The sequence below is a fragment of the Pelophylax lessonae genome (genome assembly GCF_965119305.1).
Source record: "Pelophylax lessonae genome assembly, chromosome: 3".
NCBI lineage: Eukaryota > Metazoa > Chordata > Amphibia > Anura > Ranidae > Pelophylax > Pelophylax lessonae.
In genome coordinates this window covers 666,471,600-666,487,467 of record NC_138770.1, presented here as the reverse complement: position 1 = coordinate 666,487,467, position 15,868 = coordinate 666,471,600, and the positions used below count along the sequence as shown (strand labels likewise).

Here is a 15,868-nt window from a genome sequence, read left to right as displayed (position 1 = left end):
TTCCATATCTTCACCATCCACCACTTTAGAGTGTAAAATCCTTTAAGAAGAACCACCACCAAAATAGATGGAATGCCTGCTTACCAGCTCATACAAACCTCCAATGACAGGTCAATCTCATAACGCCAGGGACTTTAGGGTTCATCTGAGAGTCCCCTTGCGACATGCAAACCAATCATCCAGGCAGTAGGGTCATAGGTAAAACCTTAAATATAGAAGGCTCCACATAGCATAAAATCCTTAACCACTTAAGCCCCGGAGGATTTGGCTGCTAAAAGACCAGGGGGTATTTTGCGATTCGGCACTGCGTGATTTTAACGGACAATTGCGCGGTCGTGCGACGCTGTACCTAAACGAATTTGACGTCCTTTTTTTCCCACAAACAGAACTTTCTTTTGGTGGTATTTGATCACCTGTGCGATTTTTTGATCATGCGCTATAAACAAAAAAAGAGCGTCAATTTTGCAAAAAATAACAATATTTTTCATATTTTTATATGAAATTCCCCCAAAAAAAATGTAAAAATCAAAATTTTTTAACATTTTCGGCCAATTTGTTTTATGCTACCTATGTTTGGTAAAAAAAAAAAAATCGCAAAAAGCGTATTTTTATTGGTTTGCGCAAAAGTTATCGCGTTTACCAACAAAGGGAAAGATTTTTGTCATTTTGTTGGTTTTTTTTTTAACGCGTAATGGCGGCGATCTGCGATTTTTTTTGCGGTACTGTGACATTGCGGCGGACAGATCGGACCCTTGACTGACATTTTTGACACTTTTGGGGTTACCAGTGACATTTCTACAGTAATCAGTGCTATACATATGCACTGTTACTGTAAAAATACACTGGTAGTGAAGGGGTTAACTTTATTTGAGAGGGAGGGGCTGTGTGTGTCCCTAGGGGCGTGATTCTAACTGTGATTGGCTGTGGCTTGAGCTGTAGGAACAGTGATCAATGGTCCTACATTGTAGAACCGTGTGATCAGTGTTTCTACACCGGGGAGAATGACAGGTGGCTTGTTTACATCAGCCGCCTGACTTTCTCCCTCTCCCCCGAGGATCGCCGAGTGACTGGCAGACATCGGGTCCGCCGGTTACACGCGCGGGGGGGGGTCCGTGACCACGCGGGAGCGCGCCTCCGGCTACGTCGGAGACCTACGTCGCTCTGCCTGTGAGGGGCTGACTGCCGCAGTAAATATACTGTGAGCAGTCGGCAAGCGGTTAAGATTAAGTGGAGTTCCGGTCTCGGAAACATTTTTCAATAAAAGTACCCCCGGGACAGTCAGGGCTAGTACATTCCACAATGGATAGCCTCTGATCTGTCCCGGGTCGCACTTACCTTTTAGAAGAAATGCTTACCTTGAAAATGTCTTCTCCAGCGCTTCCATCTCAGGTGTGGGCAGCCGAAGCCAGCGCGTCCTCTTCCGTGTCCTCTTCGGTCCCACAATGCCCTGCACCGGCCCCACTCGTCCCTTCTGGGACAGGCGTGTCATCCCTGCACAGCTTCTGAGCATGCCCAGAAGCTGTTTAGCAGGGAATGACGCGCCTGCCCCGGAACTGACGAGCGGGGCAGGTGCAGGCGTATTGACTCCTGGGAGCGATGACGTTCAGCTCCCAGGAATCAATGCAAGCCAGGAAGTGACGGCGCGGGCAGCAGCCACAGAGGGAGGAAGTGGAAGAAAAGTAAGTATATTTTCTTCAATATCAAGGTAAGTAATTGAAAAAAAATAAATCGGGACTATCCATTTGTTTTTTGTGACACTGAGCAAGCGGATGGCCAAAAGTGGATTTTGAGGCCGGAACTCCGCTTTAACCACTTTACCGCTGCTCACTAGAGCTCTACTGTGGCAAAGTGGTTCGTTATTGTCTGGCGACGTAGACCTACGTCGCCAGACACTCCCCTCTCTCGGCGCCGCCGCAGGCTCGCTCCTGCTGTATTCAGTCACAGCGGGAGTTGGGCCGGGGGAGGAGCGGCGGTGATCACGTCAGGGAATCGAGTGTGGAGATCCGCCTGCTTGTGTAAACAGAGCGGGCGGATCTCCTAAGTGACAGGCAGGGTCAGATTGCAGGGTTCAGCATAGCTGAACCTGCGATCTGTCCCTGTGTCACTCAGTCCCCTCCCCCCACACCAATAGTAAGCACCAGGCATACATTAACCCCTTGATCACCAATAAAAATTAACCCCTTCACTGCCAGTGTCATTTTTACAGTAACAGTGCATTTTTATAGCACTGATTACTGTAGTAATGTCACTGGTAACCCCAAAAGTGTCAAAAATGTCAGTCAAGGGTCCGATCTGTCCGCTGCAATGTCGCAGTCCCGCAAAAAAAAAAAAAAAAATCGCAGATCGCCGCCATTACTCGTTAAAAAAAAAAACAACAAAAATGACATAAATCTTTCCCTTAGTTAGTAAACGCAATAACTTTTGCGCAAACCAATCAAAATACGCTTATTGCGATTTTTTTTACCAAAAATATGTAGCAGAAAACAAATTGGCCTAAATGATAAAAAATTTAGATTTTTACATTTTTTTGGGGGGGAATTTCATATGAAAAAATGTGAAAAATATTGTTATTTTTTCAAAATTGTCGCTCTTTTTTTGTTTATAGCGCAGAAAGTAAAAATCGCACAGGTGATCAAATACCACCAAAAGAAAGCTCTGTTTGAGGGAAAAAAAGGAAGTCAAATTCATTTAGGTACAGCGTCGCACGACCGCGCAATTGTCCGTTAAAGTCACGCAGTAAAAAAAAAATCGCAAAAAAACCCCTGGTCAGGAAGGGGGTAAAATCTTCCGGGGCTTAAGTGGTTAAAACACTTTATAGCACAAACCACAAAATGCACTTACATCAAAGAAGTCCAGCAATCGCATTTAAAAACGAATTATAGGCAAATACAACAACACCCCTCCGTCCAGGACTTGAGAATCGCTGTGACGTCAGCACGTCGCTCCGCCCAGGTCACCTTCATTCCCAAGTCAAGAATGGATGGGTGTTGTTGTATTTGCCGGCCGGCATAATTCGATTCTAAATGAGATTGCTGGACTTTGATGTAAGTGCATTTTATGGTTTGTGTTTTAAGGACTTTATGCTATATTTTGGGTTTGACCTATGACCCTACTGCCGTGATGATTGGTTTGCATACCACAAGGTGGCTCTCAGAAGACCCCTAAAGGCCCTGGCTGGGTATTTAGCCACAAGCGAGATTGACCTTCTGTGATAGGAGGTCTGTATGAGCCGGTAAGCATGCATATCACTCCTATGAGCGGCCATGACACTATCTCACAAGGCATCGAATCATTATTATACAGCCTGGACCATGACTTCCCGCACTTCATTTCCTATATCAGAGCCTGACTCCAGCCAAATCTCCTTGTCAGTTTAGGATGAAGCAAGGATTTGCTGTCTATGGGAAGAGATTTCTCTCCTCTTCCTGTCTGGCAGCTATCACTGAAACAGGAAGTGAGGGGAAATCTTTCCAGAGGGGACAGCAGTAAGAACCTAACCAAGGCCCCCTACGCCTCTCCACTCCATCTTAAACTGAAATATAGGCTGGAGTTGGGATTTAACATATATTAGATATTATCAGAATGAATTTTTATGCAAATCAAAAGTGCAGCAACCAATAAGAATCTACCTCTCATCGGTATGGAGTTGGAAGTGAGTTGTGAAATGAGGAAGGGTGACAGATAAAAATGTCTGTGTGCTCAGAGCCCCTCTCTGTCTGTGTGCCTTCACCTCACTCCACTTCCTGCCAAAAGAGCCGAAAGAGCATCATCAGGAAGCGGAACCAATTATAGTGGGAAAGTTTCTCGGGGACAGGAAGACGCACGGACATGTGGCTAACCATAGAGAGGAGCCACGTACAGAGCGGCCGCGGGAGCGAGAAAGGGAGCTGCGATGTGATAGGCGCCCTCTAGAGGGCGGAAGGTGTGCAGTGCAATGACTGGGAACTGTAAACATCAACTGGTTGATATTTTTGCTTACTCTGCCTCTGTATATTATAAAGAATTGTATCTTTTTAAAAAAATATAAAGAAATAAATGTAGGTATATAAATAATATAATTCTTGTTTTAACTCTTTTCCACCCCTTGCTACATCTCAGTAGGGCCCCTTTCACACTTGTACGACCTGAAAGTCGAGCGACTTTGAGCAATGCCACCAACCTGGAGACTAGTGAGGGAGGAAAGCAGGAGGGAGACCAATGAGGGAGGCCAGTAAGAGAGGCATCCAAAAGGAGGCCAGTAAGAGAGGCATCCAAAAGGAGGCCAGTAAGAGAGGCATCCAAAAAGGAGACCAGTAACAAAGGCATCAAAGAAGGACACAAGTAAGTGAGGCATCCAAGAAGGACACGAGTAAGAGAGGCATCCAAGAAGAATGCCAGTAAGAGAAGCAGCCAAGAAGGAGACCAGTAAGAGAGGCATCCAAGAAGGAGGCCAATAAGAGAGGCATCCAAGAAGGAGGCCAATAAGAGAGGCATCCAAGAAGGAGACCAGTAAGAGAGGCATCCAAGAAGGAGGCCAATAAGAGAGGCATCCAAGAAGGAGACCAGTAAGAGAGGCATCCAAGAAGGACACCAGTGAGAGAGGCATCCAAGAAGGAGGCCATTAAAAGCGGCATCCAAGAAGGAGGCCAGTAAGAGAGGCATCCAAGGAGGCCAGTAAGAGAGGCATCCAAGAAGGAGGCCAGTAAGAGAGGCATCCAAGAAGGAGGCCAGTAAGAGAGGCATCCAAGAAGGAGACCAGTAAGAGAAGCATCCAAGAAGGAGGCCAGTAAGAGAGGCATCCAAGAAGGAGACCAGTAAGAGAGGCATCCAAGAAGGAGACCAGTAAAAGAGGCATCCAAGAAGGAGACCAGTAAGAGATGCATCCAAGAAGGAGGCCAGTAAGAGAAGCAGCCAAGAAGGAGACCAGTAAGAGAGGCATCCAAGAAGGACATCAGTAAGAGAGGCATCCAAGAAGGACATCAGTAAGAGAGGCATCCAAGAAGGATGCCAATAAGAGAGGCATCCAAGAAGGACACCAGTAAAAGAGGCATCCAAGAAGGAGGCCAGTAAGAGAGGCATCCAAGAAGGAGGCCAGTAAGAGAGGCAACCAAGAAGGAGGCCAGTAAGAGAGGCATCCAAGAAGGAGGCCAATAAGAGAGGCATCCAAGAAGGACACCAGTGAGAGAGGCATCCAAGAAGGAGGCAAGTAAGAGAGGCATCCAAGAAGGAGGCCAGTAAGAGAGGCATCCAAGAAGGACAGCAGTAAGAGAGGCATCCAAGAAGGAGGCCAGTAAGAGAGGCATCCAAGAAGGAGACTAGTAAGAAAGGCATCCAAAAAGGACACCAGTAAGAGAGGCATCCAACAAGGAGACCAGTAAGAGAAGCATCCAAGAAGGAGGCCAGTAAGAGAGGCATCCAAGAAGGAGATCAGTAAGGGAGGCATCCAAGAAGGACACCAGTAAGAGCAGCATCCAAGAAGGAGACTAGTAAGAGAGGCACCCAGGATGGAGACCAGTAAGAGAGACATCCAAGAAGGATACCAGTAAGAGAAGCATCCAAGAAGGAGGCCAGTAAAAGAGGCACCCAAGAAGGAGACCAGTAAGAGAGGCATCCAAGAAGGACACCAGTAAGAGAGGCATTCAAGAAGGAGGCCAGTAAGAGAGGAATTCAAGATGAGATCAGTAAGAGAGGCATCCAAAAAGGACACCAGTAAGAGAGGCATCCAAGTAGGAGACCAGTAAAAGAGGTATCCAAGCAAGAGACAAGTAAGAGAGGCATCCAAGAAGGAGACCAGAAAGAGAGGCATCCAAGAAGGAGATCAATAAGAGCAGCATCCAAGAAGGAGGCCAGTAAAAGAGGCACCCAAGAAGGAGACCAGTAAGAGAGGCATCCAAGAAGGACACCAGTAAGAGAAGCATCCAAGAAGGAGACCAGTAAGAGCAGCATCCAAGAAGGAGGCCAGTAAAAGAGGCACCCAAGAAAGAGACCAGTAAGAGAGGCATGCAAGAAGGACACCAGTAAGAGAGGCATCCAAGAAGGAGACCAGTAAGAGAGGCATCCAAGAAGGAGACCAGTAAGAGAGGCATCCAAAAAGGACACCAGTAAGAGAGGCATCCAACAAGAAGACCAGTAAGAGAAGCATCCAAGAAGGAGGCCAGTAAGAGAGGCATCCAAGAAGGAGACCAGTAAGAGAGGCATCCAAGAAGGACACCAGAAAGAGAGGCATTCAAGAAGGAGGCCAGTAAGAGAGGCATTCAAGATGAGACCAGTAAGAGAGGCATCCAAGAAGGACACCAGTGAGAGAGGCATCCAAGAAGGAGGCCAGTAAGAGATGCATCCAAGAAGGAGGCCAGTAAGAGAGGAATCCAAGAAGGAGACCGGTAAGAGAGGCATCAAAGAAGGAGACCAGTAAAAGAGGCACCCAAGAAGGAAACCAGTAAGAGAGGCATCCAAGAAGGAGGCCAGTAAGAGAAGCAGCCAAGAAGGAGACCAGTAAGAGAGGCATTCAATAAGGACATCAGTAAGAGAGGCATCCAAGAAGGAGGCCAATAAGAGAGGCATCCAAGAAGGACACCAGTGAGAGGCATCCAAGAAGGAGGCCAGTAAGAGAGGCATCCAAGAAGGACAGCAGTAAGAGAGGCATCCAAGAAGGAGGCCAGTAAGAGAGGCATCCAAGAAGGAGACTAGTAAGAAAGGCGTCCAAAAAGGACATCAGTAAGAGAGGCTTCCAACAAGAAGACCAGTAAGAGAAGCATCCAAGAAGGAGGCCAGTAAGAGAGGCATCCAAGAAGGAGACCAGTAAGAGAGGCATCCAAGAAGGACACCAGAAAGAGAGGCATTCAAGAAGGAGGCCAGTAAGAGAGGCATTCAAGATGAGACCAGTAAGAGAGGCATCCAAAAAGGACACTAGTAAGAGAGGCATCCAACAAGGAGACCAGTAAGAGAAGCATTCAAGAAGGAGGCCAGTAAGAGAGGCATCCAAGAAGGAGACCAGTAAGAGAGGCATCCAAGAAGGAGACCAGTAAAAGAGGCATCCAAGAAGGAGACCAGTAAGAGAGGCATCCAAGAAGGAGACCAGTAAGAGAGGCATCCAAGAAGGAGGCCAGTAAGAGAGGCACCCAGGATGGAGACCAGTAAGAGAGACATCAAAGAAGGAGACCAGTAAGAGCAGCATCCAAAAAGTAGGCCAGTAAAAGAGGCACCCAAGAAGGAGGCCAGTAAGAGAGGCATCCAAGAAGGAGGCCAATAAGAGAGGCATCCAAGAAGGACACCAGTGAGAGAGGCATCCAAGAAGGAGGCAAGTAAGAGAGGCATCCAAGAAGGAGGCCAGTAAGAGAGGCATCCAAGAAGGACAGCAGTAAGAGAGGCATCCAAGAAGGAGGCCAGTAAGAGAGGCATCCAAGAAGGAGACTAGTAAGAAAGGCATCCAAAAAGGACACCAGTAAGAGAGGCATCCAACAAGGAGACCAGTAAGAGAAGCATCCAAGAAGGAGGCCAGTAAGAGAGGCATCCAAGAAGGAGATCAGTAAGGGAGGCATCCAAGAAGGACACCAGTAAGAGCAGCATCCAAGAAGGAGACTAGTAAGAGAGGCACCCAGGATGGAGACCAGTAAGAGAGACATGCAAGAAGGATACCAGTAAGAGAAGCATCCAAGAAGGAGGCCAGTAAAAGAGGCACCCAAGAAGGAGACCAGTAAGAGAGGCATCCAAGAAGGACACCAGTAAGAGAGGCATTCAAGAAGGAGGCCAGTAAGAGAGGAATTCAAGATGAGATCAGTAAGAGAGGCATCCAAAAAGGACACCAGTAAGAGAGGCATCCAAGTAGGAGACCAGTAAAAGAGGTATCCAAGCAAGAGACAAGTAAGAGAGGCATCCAAGAAGGAGACCAGAAAGAGAGGCATCCAAGAAGGAGATCAATAAGAGCAGCATCCAAGAAGGAGGCCAGTAAAAGAGGCACCCAAGAAGGAGACCAGTAAGAGAGGCATCCAAGAAGGACACCAGTAAGAGAAGCATCCAAGAAGGAGACCAGTAAGAGCAGCATCCAAGAAGGAGGCCAGTAAAAGAGGCACCCAAGAAAGAGACCAGTAAGAGAGGCATGCAAGAAGGACACCAGTAAGAGAGGCATCCAAGAAGGAGACCAGTAAAAGAAGCATCCAAGAAGGAGGCCAGTAAGAGAGGCATCCAAGAAGGAGACCAGTAAGAGAGGCATCCAAGAAGGAGACCAGTAAGAGAGGCATCCAAAAAGGACACCAGTAAGAGAGGCATCCAACAAGAAGACCAGTAAGAGAAGCATCCAAGAAGGAGGCCAGTAAGAGAGGCATCCAAGAAGGAGACCAGTAAGAGAGGCATCCAAGAAGGACACCAGAAAGAGAGGCATTCAAGAAGGAGGCCAGTAAGAGAGGCATTCAAGATGAGACCAGTAAGAGAGGCATCCAAGAAGGACACCAGTGAGAGAGGCATCCAAGAAGGAGGCCAGTAAGAGATGCATCCAAGAAGGAGGCCAGTAAGAGAGGAATCCAAGAAGGAGACCGGTAAGAGAGGCATCAAAGAAGGAGACCAGTAAAAGAGGCACCCAAGAAGGAAACCAGTAAGAGAGGCATCCAAGAAGGAGGCCAGTAAGAGAAGCAGCCAAGAAGGAGACCAGTAAGAGAGGCATTCAATAAGGACATCAGTAAGAGAGGCATCCAAGAAGGAGGCCAATAAGAGAGGCATCCAAGAAGGACACCAGTGAGAGGCATCCAAGAAGGAGGCCAGTAAGAGAGGCATCCAAGAAGGACAGCAGTAAGAGAGGCATCCAAGAAGGAGGCCAGTAAGAGAGGCATCCAAGAAGGAGACTAGTAAGAAAGGCGTCCAAAAAGGACATCAGTAAGAGAGGCTTCCAACAAGAAGACCAGTAAGAGAAGCATCCAAGAAGGAGGCCAGTAAGAGAGGCATCCAAGAAGGAGACCAGTAAGAGAGGCATCCAAGAAGGACACCAGAAAGAGAGGCATTCAAGAAGGAGGCCAGTAAGAGAGGCATTCAAGATGAGACCAGTAAGAGAGGCATCCAAAAAGGAGACCAGTAAAAGAGGCATCCAAGAAGGAGACCAGTAAGAGAGGCATCCAAGAAGGAGACCAGTAAGAGAGGCATCCAAGAAGGAGGCCAGTAAGAGAGGCACCCAGGATGGAGACCAGTAAGAGAGACATCAAAGAAGGAGACCAGTAAGAGCAGCATCCAAAAAGTAGGCCAGTAAAAGAGGCACCCAAGAAGGAGGCCAGTAAGAGAGGCATCCAAGAAGGAGACCAGTAAGAGAGGCATCCAAGAAGGAGACCAGTAAGCGAGGCATACAAGAAGGAGACCAGTAAGAGAGGCATTCAAGAAGGAGACCAGTAAACGAGGCATCCAAGAAGGAGACCAGTAAGAGAGGCATCCAAGAAGGAGACCAGTAAGAGCAGCATCCAAGAAGGAGGCCAGTAAGAGAAGCATCCAAGAAGTACACCAGTAAGAGAAGCATCCAAGAAGGAGGCCAGTAAAAGAGGCACCCAAGAAGGAGACCAGTAAGAGTGGCATCCAAGAAGGACACCAGTAAGAGAGGCATTCAAGAAGGAGACCAGTAAGAAAGGCATTCAAGAAGGAGACCAGTAACAGAGGCATTCAAGAAGAATGGCCAGTAAAAGAGGCACCCAAGAAGGAGACCAGTAAGAGAGGCATCCAAGAAGTACACCAGTAAGAGAAGCATCCAAGAAGGAGGCCAGTAAAAGAGGCACCCATGAAGGAGACCAGTAAGAGAGGCATCCAAGAAAGACACCAGTAAGAGAGGCATTCAAGAAGGACACCAGTAAGAGAGGCATTCAAGAAGGAGACCAGTAAGAGAGGCATTCAAGAAGGAGACCAGTAAGCGAGGCATACAAGAAGGAGACCAGTAAGCGAGGCATACAAGAAGGAGACCAGTAAGAGAGGCATTCAAGAAGGAGACCAGTAAGAGAGGCAACCAAGATAGAGACTAGGTAACGAGGCAAACTAATAACGACATCCTCGGCCTAAAAAAAGAAAAACCCCACTATATAGCTAAAATTATGACAACGTTGTCAACACCACTTGGAAATTCCCCCAAATTTCTGAAAATACTAAAAAACATGGTCAAAAATTCAACATCATGAAAAATCAAGCACAAATGTGATCATAAAGCATCAAGCCCAAAAGGTGACTGACTGCCAAATAAGAAATGGCGCTGAAGGAAAGGATAGCCGATGAATGAACATCCATACATGTGACAAATCCAGTATGCTGTAGAGTGAAACAAAAAACTTTAAATAAACAAAAACACAGTACTGACCAGCTAACCTGGTGAACTGTGTATCAGATCAGTGTGTAAATTAGATCTGGGCAAATTGCAGCCCCAGGGCCACATTTAGGGTTGCCACCTGTCCAGGATTGACCCAGAGAGTCTGGGTTTTGAATACTGTGTCCGGGCTTCAGACCGCCTGAAACACAGACACATTTTTTAGAATGGTCTGCAGTTCCCCAAGTAACTGAGTACCACATCCGCCAAGTACATACTGTACATCTGCTTCTTCTGTCTTTACCTGAGCTCCGGTTACACCTTTTCATTCACATGTCAACCGATTTCCCCCACTGCTGCTGGAAACTCTCTTGTTGTTACCAGCTGCACAGCGGACATTTTCTTCCACAACACATGTACTGACCCAACCCATGACGTGCTGATCCCTACGTCTCAGGTTACTGCTTTCCTGACCATAACTTGAAAGCACACTTGTACTGATAACTATAAAGCAGACATTACTTTCTTCCACAGTACAGCACATCCTTTCTTCTCTGACACTCCAGCACTTTACATGAGAAGACATGCCGTTTCTTGGGTATATATCCGGTCATTGCCGGTAGCAACCACTGCTGTAACTCAGAGGAAAATCCCGGACGATGCCCCAAATGTAGCACTGTCCCCGTAGGGCTTGCTGTGTGATGACTTCTTGGGCCTCTTCTGATTACCTGTTTGCTCATTACTCAATAAACAGTCCAGGGTTTTTGGTTTCATATTTATTGTGGAACTTGGATGTGAGAAGGGAATAGTGGGACACTCCAACTGAACTTTTCACAGTAGATAAGGACAACTCTCACTTGGCATCACCACCAGGTTATTTGTGGAAGAGTCACACTGCTTTAACCATACTGCTACTTGTATAGAAGAATTAAGTCTTGCTCTCTCTAGCAGCAGACTTGAAGCAACTACTTTATCTTCAGGATACTGTCTGACATCCCCTTTACTGACATCCATCCACTGATTCTTCCACGGAACAGATGACCCTCACAGGACAGATCCCATGACTCAGATTTGTACTCCCTGTAGGCAAAATCAGATCCTTCTCAGTGTCTCCCTTCCAGTCAGCTCTGCGGGTGTTATGAGGCAGGTGGAAGCCTGTCGTGCAGAGAAGGCTTTCTGTTGCTTGGATGGAAACCTGAGGTGAGTAGCACAGGCTAGCCTGAGGTGCGGGGTCTAAGCATCCACCGGTCTTCACCAGAGCCTCTGATGGTGAGGATGGATTTGGTTGCAGGTGGATACCAGGTCGCGGTCCCCAGGGTTGCCCCACCAGAAGGTAACCTGTCAAGGTCCGAAGATGGATGAGCCAACAAGGAGAATCCAGAAGAGTAGTCAAAACGAGCCGGGATCAGGACGGGCAGCAAACAAGCGAGGTCAGGGACGAGCCAAAGGTCAACAGGTATCAGACAAGAATCAACAGGAAGCAGGTTCGGAACACAGGAGAGCTGAAGTCAACACAGCAAAGTGCAAATGCACCAGCTGCCTTTAAATAGGCCTCCTTTGGCGCCAAGCGTCCGAGTCAACGTGTGAGAACGCGTAATGTGCGTGGGGTCACGCACGTTACCGAATGCGCATGCGCATTGGCTAATGCGTATTAGCCAGGCGCTTATTCGCGCATGCGTATTAGCCAATTAGCGTCTTCTAACAGCGGGACATCTGGGTTCAGCTCCTATCTGACTCTCAGACCCTCAGGTCGACTACTGAGGCCGCATGCCAGCTTCTACAGAGGAGGGGCAGCCGCCCCTCCCTGCGGTACCCCACTCTCCAGCCAAAGACCCCGAGCACATGTGCCCTTGGCATTTATTTAGTCACCCAGCATGCACCAAAGCACTTTCCTCTGCCAAGCCAATTACCATGGCTGTTACAATGCCTGTGCCCTCACTTGTCAGGTTTCCTCCCACTGTCCAATATGCCTCCCTATTGGACCAGTGAGAAACATTTCAGACAAGCTGAGCTGCACCTGAGCACCATGAACAGACCCTACCGATGGATCCTGCTCTCTGGTAGGCAAAGAGCAATATAAATGGACCTGGCAATCTCTCTGGTAAGCAGAAAAACCCAAAAACTATACTCTCTCTTCTAGCACCTACCTAGGAGGGTGCTACACATAAAACTTAAACAAATCCTCCTACATACGTTGCACCTGTTTATCTGCAGCCTCTCTTCTCTACAGCCTTTCAAAGTGCAGAATTTCTACAACTTGTCTGAGCTGTAAGAAAGCAGGGGACGAGAAGCTGAAGTTACACTCTGCAGAACTCAGTGAGAGCTGATTGAAAGGAAGGGACACACACCTCTTCACACAGCCCACAGGAACAGAGCTAAGGCTGTCAATCACAGGCTGTGTGCTGGAGCTCCCTCCCCTGTCACCTTCTTATCTTTTGGTGTCAGGAAAACCTGTCAGAAGTGATTCATGTTGATAGCAGAGGAGACAGCAGACAGAAATGACACTTAGTGCTCTGGATTGAGACAAGTACACACTATAGAGGGATATGCTTTGTTCATATTTCATGTCTGAGGCTTACAACCACTTTAACCACTTGGCCTCTGTAAGATTTACCCCCCCTTCATGTCCTGGCAATTTTTTGTGATACGGCCCTGCATTACTTTAACTAACAATTGCGCGGTCATGCGACGCTGTACACATATATAAAATGTAATTTTTTGGTGATATTTGATCACTTTTGTGTTTTTTATTTTTTTTTTTTTTTGTGTACATATTTTAAATTTTATTATGATTATATATGGGGGGGGGGGGGGTTCACCACTATCTGCACATTGCTGCTCTGCAATATTTATTACCTTTTTTAGAGAGGGTGACACCATCACTACTACGTTCTAATACACTGGTTGATTTACATCTCTGTTATTAGTATTGTATGTGGGGGGGGGGGGTTCACCATTATTTGCACATTGAAGCTCTGCAATTTATCAAAATATTTTTGCAGAGGGGGTGACACCATCACTACTATATTGCAATACATTGGTTGATTTGCACTGGATATTACTTTTTCTAGGTTTCACAATTGCACTTATAAGTCCATTTGTACAATTTTATAGATGAAGTGTAGGGCAGTGCTGCATTTTTTTCTTTTTATTGATTTGGGTTAGACGAGGGAATCAGCTAACAAGATTCTCCCCTGTATGCTGGTGGTCAGTGTGCCCCCTGTATGCTGGTGGTCAGTGTGACCCCTGTATGCTGGTGGTACATGCAGGGTTCAGGAAGATGCTACATGCAGGGTTCAGGAGGATGCTACGTGCAGGGTTCAGGAGGATGCTACATGCAGGGATCAGGAGGATGCTACATGCAGGGTTCAGGAGGATGCTACGTGCAGGGTTCAGGGGGATGCTACATGCAGTGTTCAGGGGGATGCTACATGCAGGGCTCAGAGAATTCTATGTGCATGGTTCAGGAGGATGCTACGTGCAGGGCTCAGGGAATGCTATGTGCAGGATTCAGGAGGATGCTACGTGCAGGGCTCAGGGAATGCTACGTGCAGGGTTCAGGAGGATGCAACTTGCAGGGCTCAGGAGGATGCTACGTGCAGGGTTCAGGGGGATGCTACATGCAGGGTTCAGGGTGATGCTACATGTAGGGTTCAGGGGGATGCTACGTGCAGGGCACAGGGTTCAGGAAGATGCTACGTGCAGGGGACATGATACAAGAGATGGTCAGAGATTGCTATCTCTTGTATGATGCTCGCAGTCTCTAACCATCTCTTGTATGATATCTGCAGTCTCTAACCATCTCTTGTGTCATGACCATAGTCTCTAACCATCTCTTATATGATGCTCGCAGTTTCTGACCATTCCTTGTATAATGCCCACAGTCTCTGACCATCTCTTGTGTGATGCTCGCAGTCTCTAACCATCTCTTGTATGATGCTCACAGTCTCTGACCATCTCTTGTGTGATACTCTCAGTCTCTGACTATCTATTGTATGATGCTCACAGTCTCTAATCATCTCTAGTATGAAGCTCACAGTCTCTAGCCATCTCTTGTATTATGCCCACAGTCTCTAACCATCTCTTGTATGATGCTTGCAGTCTCTAACCATCTCTTGTATGATGCTCACAGTCTCTAACCATCTCTTGTATGATGCTCACAGTTTCTGACCATCTCTTGTGTGATGTTCGCAGTCTCTGACCATCTCTTGTGTGATACTCTCAGTCTCTGACTATCTATTGTATGATGCTCACAGTCTCTAATCATCTCTAGTATGAAGCTCACAGTCTCTAATCATCTCTTGTATTATGCCCACAGTCTCTAACCATCTCTTGTATGATGCTTGTAGTCTCTAACCATCTTTTGTATGATGCTCCCAGTCTCTAACTATCTCTTGTATGATGCTCACAGTCTCTAGCCATCTCTTGTATGATGCTTGAGGTCTCTAACCATCTCTTGTGTAATGCAGCCACCACATTTAGTGATTGGTAAGCTGCAATATATATTTTTGGTTTTGGGTTTAACACTGCTTTAACTTATATTACTTTCCCCTATGTGGCTAGAGACTGTGAGCTTCATACTAGAGATGATTAGAGACTGTGAGCATCATACAATAGATAGAGACTGAGAGTATCACACAAGAGATGGTCAGAGACTGCGAACATCACACAAGTGGTGGGGTGTCTTGATATCTTCTAGCTGGGAACCTGGTGCCTGTGTATGGTGGTGGAGTGTTTTGTCTGCTGGCATTCAGGGTCCCAGTACCGAATGCCAGCAGGCAAGTATATAGTAGTGGAGTGTCTTGATATTTGGCCGTTTAGGCCCTGTTACCTGTATATGTTGGCGGAGTGTCTTGATATCTGGGAGTTGGGGCTCCAATACCTGTATATGGTTTTGGAAGGTCCTGTTATCTGGCAGTTGGGGCCCCAGTACATGTATATTGTGGTGGGGTGTCTTGATATCTGACAGTTGGGACCCTGGTACCTGTGTATGGTTGTCGAGCGTCTTGATAGCTGGAAGTTTGGGCCCCAGTACCTGTATATGGTGGTGGGGTGTCTTAATATTTGGCAGTTTAGGCCCCGTTACCTGTATATGGTGACACAGTGTCTCGATGTCTGGTAGTTGAAGCCCCGGTACCTGTATGTTGGCTCGGTTGTCGTCTTATGAATTTCTCAGAGCTTTGATCTTTGTACTGAATAATATATCTACATCAGGAAAGATTCAGGTGCCAAGAGGTGACTCACTCACCTCTCTGACCTGAATGGGGCTGACTCAGTAGCAGGCATGGTCAATACCAGCCATAAGCAAAGCCTTATTTGGAACAAAGATCTCTGTCCCTCTTTCCTCCTCATTTGTCCCTCATTTTAGTCTGATCTATATAGTTGTATATAAAATGCACTTTTCATCTATCAAAAAGTGTCTCCCAGTGCTAAACCCTTCATCCAATTTCTAAATTGCTTCATTTTTAAATTCTAAAAGCCAAAATACGGTAAAGGAATAGTAGTGGTAAAAAAGCACTTGTGGGTTCAACTAATCATTTTTTTTGTATAAATCTCCTTTAACCTCTTTACCACTGCTCACATTGCTGCTACTGCAGCAATGTGGCTCGTTATCGTCCAGCGACGTAG

General features: G+C 46.8%; 1 protein-coding gene across 2 annotated transcripts in view; it reads right to left on the bottom strand.

The window, feature by feature from the left end:
- The window catches only part of ABCC10 (ATP binding cassette subfamily C member 10), an 86,630-nt gene extending 71,254 nt beyond the window's left edge, over positions 1 to 15,376 (bottom strand). Inside the window, exon 1 of one of the 2 annotated variants that reach the window (XM_082249854.1) lies at positions 15,327 to 15,376. The gene's annotated coding sequence lies outside the window, so the exon portion shown is untranslated. Of the gene's footprint in view, positions 1 to 3,730; positions 3,822 to 15,326 lie in introns of those variants that run through there. The other variant, XM_082249853.1, reaches the window with a different exon arrangement.
- Positions 15,377 to 15,868: the final 492 nt, after the last annotated feature.